Genomic DNA, 12,059 nt, shown 5'->3' on the forward strand with positions numbered 1-12,059 from the left:
GTTTTTTGAATAGTGGCCATTCTAATAGGTGTGACAGGATCTTATTGTAGCTTTGATTTGCATTTCCCTCATCACTAGTGAAGTTGAACATTTTTTCATGTCTTTTTTTTTTTTGCTATTTATATTTCTTCTTTGGGCAAATGTCTTCAAATCTGCCCTTTTTTTTTATAGGCACTGTGATTTTTTTTCTTTAATCTCTAAGCTTTTTTCTAAACAAATCAATTTTATTGATACATATTAATAAAGCATAATTCTATCCAAAGTATAGGTTGGTATACAGTGGTATTAGGTTGTAATCATGTAGTGCATTCATCACTTCAGTCATTCTTAGAGCACTTTTATTATTCCAATAATAATAATAAACAATAAAACATCACAACTCAATCTCTCTTTGCTTCCTTTTGTACATAGCTGCTATTCTTTTTCCTTTTCTCTAGTATATTTGTATTTATATTTTGTAAAAACAGTCTTATATATACAATATCACCCATATTCATGTTTTACATGAGGTTTTACTATCTTATACAGTCATAGGTTACAGTTTTTAGCTTTCCTTCTAGTAATATACATGACCTTAGACTTTCCCTTTCAACCACTGTCATACCTACCTGTCTGCTAGTTAAAACATCATGATATGCTTTCACCATTTCTATTCATTTCCAAAGATTTACGAACAATCATTTTAACAATTCACAGATTAACCCTCAGCTTTCCATTTGCTACCCTCTTTCTATTTTCTGGTGACCTGTATTGTAATTATTAACTCCATGAGTTTACACAGAACATTTGGTTTATAATAGTGAAATCATAAGTATTAGATCTTCTGTTTCTGGCTTGCTCTACACAGCATAATATCCTCCAGGTTCATCCATGTTGTAATATAATTCACAACTTCATTTCTTCTTACTGATGCATAATATTCCATCTATCATGTATATACACCATAGTTTGTTTATGCTTTCATTGGTTGATGGACACCCGGGTTGTTTCCAACTTTTGGCAATTGTGAATAATGCGGCAGGGAATATCACTGTGCAGATGTCTGTTCATGTCTCTGCTCTCAGTTTTTTGGATGTATGATCAGTAATGGTATTGCTGGGTCCCATGGCAAGTCTATATTCAACTTCTTTAGGAACTCCCAAACAGTCCTCCGTAGTAGCTGTACCATTCTACATTCCCACCAGCAGTGAATAAGCGTTCCTATTTTTCCACATCCTCTCCAGCATTTACAGTGTTCTGTCTTATTGATAGTGGCCAGTCTAATAGGTGTGAAATGATATCTGTTGTAGTTTTGATTTGCATTTCCCTAATTGCTAGTGATATTGAACATTTTTTCATGTGTTTCTTCGCAGTTCGTATTCTTTTTTTTTTTAAAGATTTTTTATTTATTTAATTCCCCTCCCCTCCCCCGGTTGTCTGTTTTCTGTGTCTTTTTGCTGCGTCTTGTTTCTTTGTCCGCTTCTGTTGTCGTCAGCGGCACAGGAAGTGTGGGCGGCGCCATTCCTCGGCAGGCTGCTCCCTCCTTTGCGCTGGGCGGCTCTCCTTATGGGTGCACTCCTTGCGCGTGGGGCTCCCCTACGCGGGGGACACCCCTGCGGGGCGCGGCACTCCTTGAGCGCATCAGCACTGCGCATGGGCCAGTTCCACACGGGTCAAGGAGGTCCGGGGCTTGAACCGCGGACCTCCCATGTGGTAGACGGACGCCCTAACCACTGGGCCAAAGTCCGTTTCCCCGTATTTATTCTTTGGAAAATTGTCTTTTCAAGTTTTTTACCTATTTTTTAATTGGGTACTTTGTCTTTTTATTGCTGAGTTGTATGATCTCTTTGTATGTTGTGTATACTAAATCCTTAATGGATATGTGATTGCCAAATATCTTTTCCCATTGAATTGGCTGCCTTTTTCACACTTTTGACAAAATTCTTTGAGGTGCAAAAGAAGACTTTGAGGCAGTCCCATTTATACATATATGTATTTTCTTTTGTTGCTTGTGCTTTGGGTATAAGGTCCAAGAAACCATTACCTACCACAAGGTCTTTAAGATGTTTCCTTACATTTTCTTCTAGTAGTTTTATGGTCCTGGCTTTTATATTTAGGTCTTTGATCCGTTTTGAGTTGATTCTTTTATAGAGAGTGAGATAGGAGCCCTGTTTGATTCTTTTGGTTATGGATATCCACTTCTCCCAGCCCCATTTGTTGAAGAGATTATTTTGCCCTGTTGGTAAGTTTGTCAAAAACTATTTGGCCATAGAGGTGAGGGTTTGTTTTTGGACTCTCACTTCTATTACATTGATCAGTGTGTCTGCCTTTATATCAGTACCATCCTGTTTTGACCACTGTAGCTTTTTAATAAGTTTCAAGGTCAGCCAGTAAAATTCCTCCCATGTTGCTCTTCTTTGTTAGAATGCTTTTGGCTATGCGAGTACACTTTCCCTTCCAAGCGAATTTGTTAATTGTTTCTGTAAAGTAGGCTGTTGGAATTTTGATTGGTATTGCATTGAATCTATAAATCAATTTGGGTAGGATTGACATCTTCACAATATTTAGTCTTCCAGTTTATGAACACAGAATGTCTTTTCATTTGTTTAGGTCTTCATTGATATCTTTTAGCACTCTTTTGTAGTTTTCTGCATATAGGTCCTATACTTCTTCGGTTAAATTGATTCTTAGGTATTTGAGTCTTTTTGTTGCTATTGTAAATGAATTTTCTCCCTGATTTCGTACTCAGATTGTTCAGTACTAGTGTAGACAAATATTACTGGTTTTTGCATATTGATCTTGTATCCTGCCACGTTGCTGAACTCATTTATTGCTCAATTAGCTTTGTCATACACATTTCAGAATTTTCTAAATTTAGGATCATGTCATCTGTAAATAGTGGGTTTTACTTTCTCTTTTCCTATTTGGATGCCTTTTTTTTTTTCTTGTCTAATTTCTCTAGCTTAGAACTTCTAGCACGATGTTGAATAACAATGGTGACAGTGGATGTCCTTGTATTCTTCCTGATCTTAGAGGGAAAGCCTACAACCTTTCCCCATTCAGTATGCCATTGCTGTGGGTTTTTCATATGTCTTATCATTTTGAGGAATTTTCCCTGTATTCCTGTCTTTTGAAGCTTTTTTTTAATTAAGAAAGGATGCTGGATTTTGTCAAATGCCTTTTCTGCATTGAGCAAGATGACAATTTTTTTTCTTCAGTTTTTTAATGTGGTGTATTACATTAATTGATTTTCTTATGTTGAACCATCCTTACATACCAGGAATAAATTCCAATTGGTTGTGATGTATAAGTCTTTTTATATGCTGTTGGATTCATTTTCAGGTATTTTGTTTAGAATTTTTGCCTCTCTGTTCATTGTAGAAATGGGTCTAATTTTCTTGTAGTGTCTTTATCTGACTTTAGTATGAGGGTGATGTTGGCTTCATAAAATGTGTTGGGTAATATTCCCTCCTCTTCAATTTTTTGGAAGAGTTTAAACAGAATTAGTGTTAATTTTTCTCGAAATGTTTGGTAGAATTTACTGGTGAAGCCATCTGCTTCTGGAATTTCCTTTGCTGGGACATTTTTGATGATGGAATCAATCTCTTTAAATGTGATTGGTTTGCTCTTGTATTTCTTGTAGCATCTGTGTAGGTTGCTTGTGCATTTCTATGCTTTGTATAATTTCTGTCTTTTTATATTTATTGTGAATTGCATTGTGACCTAATGTGGTCTATCCTGGAGAAAGATCCATGAGCACTTGAAGAATGTATAACCCACTGAGTTTGGGTACACCGTTCTGTATATGTTTGTTAGGTCTAACTTGTTTATCATATTGTTCAAGGTTTCTGTTTCTTTGTTGATCTTCTGTCTAGATGTTATATATAGTGATGTGAGTGGTACGTTGAAGTCTACAACTATTATTGTAGAGATGTCTATTTCTCCATTCAGAGTTTGCCTCATGTATTTTGGGGCATCCTGGTTAGGTGCATATATATGTATGACTGTTATTTCTTCCTTGTGGATTGTTTTTTTTAAATAAATATATAATGACTCTTTGTATCTCTTATACGTTTTTTTTTTCCAGTTAGAGTCTTTTTTGTCCAATATTAGTATAGCTCTCCCTACTCTTTTTTGGTTACAATTTGTGTGGAGTATCTTTTTCTAACCTTTCACTTTAGCCAGTTTGTATCCCTGGGTCTGACGTGAGTTTCTTGTAAGCAGCATATGGATGTCTCATGGTTTTTTCTTCCTTTTCCCCACCTTTGTCTTTTTATTGGGGAGTTTAATCCATTCACATCCAATGATATTACTGTAAATTCATTATTTACTTCCACCATTTTATTCTTTGGTTTGCATATGTCATATCATATTTTTATCTGTCTTTTTACTCTTTTGGTTATCCTTTCTACTCTTCTTTTTTCCATACCCTCCTTTAAGCCTCTCTCTTCTGTCTTTTTCTTTCGAACTCTAGTGCTTCCTTTAATATTTTCTGCAAATGTGGATTCTTTTTTTTTTAAGATTTATTTACTTCTCTCCCCACCACCCCCTCCCTAGTTGTCTGTTCTCTGTGTCTATTCGCTGTGTGTTCTTCTTTGTCCGCTTCTGTTGTTGTCAGCAGCACGGGAGTCTGTGTCTCTTTTTGTTGCGTCATCAAGATGTGTGTGTGGCGCCATTCTCGGGCAGGCTGCATTTTCTTTCGCGCTGGGCAGCTCTCCTAACGGGGTGCACTCCTTGCACATGGGGCTCCCCTACGCAGGGACACCCCTGTGTGGCAGGGCACTCCTTGCGCACATCAGCACTGTGTGTGGGCCAGCTCCACACGGGTCAAGGAGGCCCGGGGTTTGAACCGCGGACCTCCCATGTGGTAGACAGATAGATGCCCTAACCACTGGGCCAAGTCCGCTTCCTGTGGATTCTTTTTTGCAAGCTTTTTTAGTTTCTCTTTGTGAATATTTTATACTCCCCTTCATGTTTGAAGAACGTTTTTGCTAGATAAAGAATTCTCAGCTGGCAGTTTTTTCTCTTTCAATATCCTAGTTGTATCATACCACTATCTTCTCACTTCCATGGTTTCTGATGAGAAATCCACATTAAGTCTTACTTGCCCCCCCCCTTGTATGTAATGGTTTGCTTCTCCTTTGCTGCTCTCAGAATTTTCTCTTTATCTTTGACGTTTTGCATTCTGAGTTGTTTGTGTCTTGGAGTAGGTCTATTTGGATTTATTCTGATTGGTACACTGCACTTCTTGGACATATAAGTTCATATCTTTTGTGAGAGTTGTGAAATTTTTAGCTATTACTTCCTCAAATACTCTTTCTGTCCCTTTTCTCTTCTCCTTCTGGAACCCCCGTAACATATGTTTTTGTCTTTCATGTTGTCATTCAGTTTCCCAAGCACCTGCTCAATTTTTTCCATTCTTTTATCTGTTTTTTTCTATTTCAGCTCTTCTGTCTTTTGTATCACTTATTAATTCTTTCATTTCGAGTCTGCTCTTGTATGCCTCTAATGTGTTTTTTTTTGGAATTTATAAAAATTTATTGAAGTATATCACACATACATAAACATACATAAACAATAAATATATAGTAATAGTTGTGAACTTAAAATATATAACATCATACAGGGATATTATACCTCACCCTACCAACAATACTTTGCATTGTTGTGAAGCATTTTTAAGTGATTAAAGAGCATACTCAAAATATTACTACTAACCAAAGTATCTTACATTTGGTGTATTTTTCCTCAACCTACCCTATTATTATTTTTTTATTTTTATATAATTTATATATGAACATACATAAACAATAAGTATATAGTAAAAGTTGTGAACTTACCAAGTAAACCTGTATAACGTCATACAGGGGTCGCATACATCAACCCACTACCAACACCTTGTATTGTAAGACATTTTATTACAAATGATAAAAGTATATCCTCAAAATCTTACTACTGACTATAGCCCTTATCTTACATTTGGTGTATTTTCCCCCAACTCACCCTGTTATTATTTTTAAAATATATTTTTAATGACAGAAATTTTAAAGTTACAAAACAGTCACGCACATGTGCAGGATTCCTATATAATACCCCTTTATCAACATACCACACCATGGTGGAACATTTGTTACAGATTATGAGATAATATCATCAGACTATTACCACGTCCATAAGCGTATATTTGGCACACTATTTCAATACTCTGCCATTATCAACACAGTAAATCTTTGGCATAGATGTATGAATATTATTACTTTAACCACACTCCATAGGTCTCTCCAGTTGTATATTTCTCATGCTTCTCCACATTCCCACCACCCTGCAATAGCGATGTACATCTCCTCTAGCTTACAAAGGACACTCTTACATCTGTACCATCAAGCACAATTCTCATCCACCTCTGGGTTCATCGTGTTATTCAGTCCCTGGATTATTCTCTAGCTTTCTTTCAGTTGGCATTTACATCCCTAGACAAGTTTTCAGCCACATTCTGATTTATAAACTAGCTGTTACTGACCATGATGTGTTATCGTCAATTCTATACATTTCCATACTTCTACAATAAAATTAAATGAAACCTCTGCATGCATTAAACATCAGTAGTCCATCTCAAATCCTCCTCTTATTTCCTTTAAAAATCCACCACCTACCACCAGGTTTTGAAGATATTTTTCTACATTTTCTTCTAGAAGCTTTATGGTTCTTTTATATTTAGTTTTTTAAAATCCATTTTGAGTTAATTTTTCCATAAAGTATGACATAGGGGTCCTCTTTCCTTCTTTTGGCTACGGATATCCAGTTCTCCCTGTACCAGTTGCTTAATGGACTGTTCTGCCTGAGCTGGATGGGTTTGACAGGCTTGTCAGTTATCACTTGACCATAGATGTGAGGGTTTGCTTTTTAACCATCAGTTCAGTTTCATTGATCTGTGTGTCTGTCTTTATGCCAGTACCATGCTGTTTTTACCGCTGTAGCTAGGTAATATGATTTAAAGGCTGGAAGTGAGAGTCCTACAACTTCACTTTTCCTTTTTAAGATATTTCTGGCTACTTAGGACTCCTTTCTATTCCAAATTTTTATAATCATGTATTCCATTTATTTAAAGAATGCTGGTGGAATTTTTATTGGGATTGCATTGAATATGTATATCACTTTAGGTAGAATTGATATCTTAATGATATTTAGTCTTCCAGTCCATGAGCATGGAATGTTCTTCCAATTATTCAGTATTTTTTAAAAATTTCTTTTACAATGAGTTGTAGTTTTCTGGATACATGTGCTTTACAGTGTTGGTTAAATTTATTCCTACGTATTTGTTTCTTTTAGTTGCTCTTGTAAATGGGAATTTTTTCCCCAGACTTCCTCCTCAGATTACACATAACTAGGGTCTTTTAAAGTCTATTTCATCTAATATAAGCATAGGTACCCTGTTTTTTTGTTTTTGTTTTTGTTTGGTTATTGAATGTGTAGAATATCTTTTTCCATCCTTTTACTTTCTTTTTTTTTCTTTCTTTTCTTTTAATGTTACGTTAAAAAAATATGAGGTCCCCATAATCCCCCTACCCCCCTACTCCATCCCTCCCACATCAACAAACTCTTCCATCATCATGGCACATTCACTGCACCTGGTGAATACATTTTGGAGCACTGCTGCACCACATGGACAGTGGTGGTCTACACTGTAGTCTACACTCTCCCCCAGTCCACCCAGGGGGCCATGGCAGTACACACAATGTCCAGCATCTGTCCCTGCAGGACAACTCCAAGTCCTGAAAATACCCCCCACACCATATCTCTTCTTCTTTCTCCCTACCATCAGCAGCTACCATGTCCACTTTCTCCACATTAATATTACAATTTCTTCCCTTACTAATCACAATAGTTCCCCAGCAGAACACCAGTAAGTCCATTCTAATCCATACTCTATTCTTCCATCCTGTGGACCCTGGGATGGTTATGTCCAGTTCTCCTGTACATCAAGAAGGAGCTTAGATTCCACAAGGATGATGGATGCAATTCTCCTGCTTGCAGTTGTAGGCATTCTTGGTTCCCTGGTGTGGTGGTTCATCATCTTCACCTCCCTGTTAGCTGGCCAGGGTAAGTCCAATAAACCAGAGGGTAGGAGTTGCAAGTCTGCTGAGGCTCAGGGTCTGGCTGTCACATGGGCAGTCCAGAGATTCAGGTCTCCTGAGTACCCACCAACCCAGACTCCAACCACAGGTCCAGTAAAAGCAGCAGAAGATGCATTTGTAGAAAGGACATGTCTGAGTCCAACTCCATCATACTTAGGAACACAAATTCCAAAGTAGGGCCAACTGACATGGCACTGAACTCCAGAGCCATCTGCCATGACCATAGAACCTGTGGGTCTCCGTAGCCCTCAGGAGAACAAGTACCTGGGTTTCTATCTACTTTGGCTGTCTCTGATACCCTGCTGAGGCGTGTATAAGCATTACCCCTCTGATGACCACCCAACTCTTTTGGAGACTCATAGCCATATAAACTCATTTGTCCTTTCCATTTCCTCCTTTTATCTGAAGTCAAAAAACAGTTTTTAACACCTGGTATTACATGTAGGCTGAGATATTCTGCTTGTCTGAGTTGACCCTTTATTTAAGGTCTTTTTATAGTTATATCATCAGCTGGTGTTTGGTAGTAATCCCTTGGCGCCAGGGAGGCTCATACCCGGGAGTCATGTCCCATTTTGGGGGGAAGGTAATGCATGTACGTGCTGAGTTTGGCTTAGAGAGTAAGGCTTTCACTTTCAGTCTGTTGGTATCCTTGGGTCTAAGGTGAGTCTCTCTTGCAGACAGCATATAGGTGGCTCATATTATCTTATCCATTCTGCCAGTCTGTGTGTTTTGATGGCCGAGTTTAATCCATTAACATTCAATGTTATTACTATAAAGTCAGTACTTATTTCACCCATATTTTGATCTTTGGGTTTTATCTGTCATATTTTAAACACTCTTTTGAGACTTTTAGTTACTTTTACTGATATAACCATTCAGACTGTAGCACATCCTTCAGTATTTCCTGCAAAGCTTGTCTCTTGGTTACAAACTCTGTTTCTTTTATCTGTGAATATTCTAAACTCACCCTCATTTTTGTAAGACAGTCTTGCTGGATATAAGGTTCTTGGCTAGAAATTTTTCTCTTGTACTATCTTAAATATATCATAACACTGTCTTCTTGCCTCTGTGGTTTCCGATGAGAGATCGGCACTTAAACTTACTGGGTATCCTTTGTAGGGTATGCATTGCTTTTCTCTTGCTGCTTTCAGAATTCTCTTTGTTTCTGGCATTTGACATTCTCATTACTATGTGTCTTTGATCAATTCAGATGGGAGTATGTTGTGTTTCTTGGACATGAATATCTATGTCCTTCAGTAGAGTTGGGAAATTTTATACCAGTATTTCTTCAAATAGTCCTTCTGCCCCCTCTTCCTTCTCTTCTTCTGGGACACCCATGGCATATATGTTTGCATGTCTCTTGCTGTCGTTTAGTTCCCTGAGTTCTTGTTCAATTTTATCCATTCTTTCCTCCATCTGTTCTTTCATATGTTTGCTTTCAGAGGCCATTTCTTCAAGCTTACCAATCCTTTCTTCTGCCTCCTCAAATCTGCTAGTTTTTGATTCCAGTGTATTTTTAATTTTCATTTATTCCACCTGTCAGTCTCATAGGATCTGCTCTTTTTCTGTGTATGCTTTCAAATTCTTTGTGCTCATCGATTGTTGTCTAAATATTCTTAATCTCTTTAGCCATCTCATTGAATTTATTAAGGAGATTTGTTTGAACATCTATATTTAGTTGTCTAAAGCTCCTTTATGTCATCTGGAGGCTTATTTTGTTCCTTTAACCTGGGCCATATCTTTCCTATTTTCTTGGTGTGGATTATAATTTTCTTTCGGTGTTTTGGCATCTGGCTTAGTAGATATATTTATGCTGGGTGAAGTTTCTCTCTTTAGCTTAGGACTTTCTTGCCCTTTCTCTCTTGCTGGTTGTATAGTAGGAGCCAAGGATATAGTTGGTGCTATAAACTGTGGACACTCAAGGTACCTGCATTGCCCAAGGGACAGATGAAGCTTCTTCCAACTTTCTCCTTTGCCCCAGGGGTAGGGAGAAAGCCACAGCCATGTATAATAATCCAAGTTGTGCAGGCCTAGACTGTTGTAGTTGCCCAGAGAGAATGATGAAACTTCATGCCCCTTCCTCCCTTGCCTGAGGCTGGGATGGAGCTCCAGGTGCAGGCAGCAGTCTATGCCATGTGGGTCCAAAATGACTGCAGTTACCCAGGTAGATTTCTGACTTTTCAGTCTGTGCCAGCCAAATGTATCTTCAGTTACCCGGAGAGGCTGGTGCAGGGCCTGCTAGCTTCCTGTCTGCTAGAGGTGGAGCTAAAGCTTAGACTAGGGCTGCAGTTCAGTCTGGGTGAAAGAAGCCCATCCCTACTGCTCACTGTGATTTTCAGTCAGTCCAGCCTCCCCTCATGCTGGGGGCAGAGTCAAAATGGGGGCTACCAGCCCCCCTCCAACCTGGACAGGCCCAAACCCCAGTTGTTCCTAGGGTTATACTCCAGCTACCTGAACCCACCAATCAGCTGAAGTCAGAGGCCAGCCATTTCTCCCTTTCCCATTTTTGGGAAACAGAGCTTCCAACTTCAGCCACAGAGCAGCTCCCATGGCAGCTTGTGCCACCACAGCCTCTGTGGTGTGGCATGTATTTTCCTGGAGAGGTGGGTGCAGGTCCCCCCAGGTTCCTCCCTGCCAGAGGCAGGTCTGGGGCTTAGGCTAGAGCCGCAGTCCAACCCTAGAAGATTTTTTTCCAGACTGTTTATGCCTGTCCTCTAGCTGTTTTTCTGGGAGAGAAGTGAGACCCATGTCTTTCTATTCTGCCATCTTCCCAGATGTCTTCTTATATTTTATTATGAAAATGTTCAAGTACATTCAAACATACATCAAAGTTGAATTTTGCAATGAATATTCATGAACCTACCTCCTAGTTTCAACCTTTAATGTTTATACTTGCTTTATCACATATCAGCCTATCTATCTTTCCATCCATCTCTCTTTACACCAATTAATCCATCTTATTTTTTGTTTTTCAAAGTAAATTGTAGACATCAGTATAATTCCCCATAAAAAATTCAGCCTGCATATCATATTTGGTTACATATTATATATTCAGTATTTAATTTTTCATTTTATATAACATTTACATACAAGGAAATTCACAAATCTTAAGTGTACCTTTGCTGAGTTTTTGACAAATATATGCATTCACCTTTGTTAACCAATTCCTTACCAACTTAAAGAAAATCACCAATATCCCACAAATTTCCCTCATGCCACTTCCTAGTCTTTCTCCACCTCACCGGACTTCAATCCAGAGAAAACTACAGGTCCAATTTTTTTTCTGCTACATACTAATTTATTTTAGAACTTCATATAAATGTAGTACAGTTTGTACACTTTATGGAAGTCTTTTTAAAGTCAGCATAATGTTTTTGAGATTCATATTGCATCTATAGGTAGTTCATTTGCTTTTCTTGTTGACATTTAATTGTATGACTATTCTACTGTTTGTCCATCTTCTACTAGGAGCAGTTATGAATAAAAATGCATGAAATTTTTAAAAGACGTCTTTTTGAACACATGTTTTCATTTCCCTTGGGTCGAATGAAATAAAATGAAAATGAAATTCCCTAGGAGTGGAATTCCCGGGTCATAGATGGGTGCATGTTTACTTTTATAAGAAACTTTGCCAGATAGTAGTGTGAGAAGATGGTGGAGTAGGGAGTTCCAGGGCTCAGTCCTTCCACCAAGGCAACTATTAAACAGGGAGGCACTGTCTGAAATAACTGTTCTGGAACTGCAGAAGCCAGAAGAACACAGTATGGCATCTGGGGAAGAGTGGGAGGAAGAGCCTGATTAACTATGGTAGAGAATAGAGTTGCTCTTTCAACATGTCTGTTACTAGTTCCCATTCCCAACTTTGACAGCATGCTGCCACGGGATCCAGTCCCTAGCTGGCTCACTGAGAACAGAAAAGGACATAGGAATCCTCTTCCCGAAAAA

The 12,059-nt window shown here is 38.3% G+C and overlaps 1 protein-coding gene across 1 annotated transcript in view; it reads left to right on the plus strand.

The window, feature by feature from the left end:
- Positions 1-12,059, plus strand: part of ALG13 (ALG13 UDP-N-acetylglucosaminyltransferase subunit) — an 87,997-nt gene that overhangs the window by 57,687 nt on the left and 18,251 nt on the right.

The sequence above is a fragment of the Dasypus novemcinctus genome, chromosome X, assembly GCF_030445035.2.
Source record: "Dasypus novemcinctus isolate mDasNov1 chromosome X, mDasNov1.1.hap2, whole genome shotgun sequence".
In the NCBI taxonomy this organism is placed as follows: domain Eukaryota; kingdom Metazoa; phylum Chordata; class Mammalia; order Cingulata; family Dasypodidae; genus Dasypus; species Dasypus novemcinctus.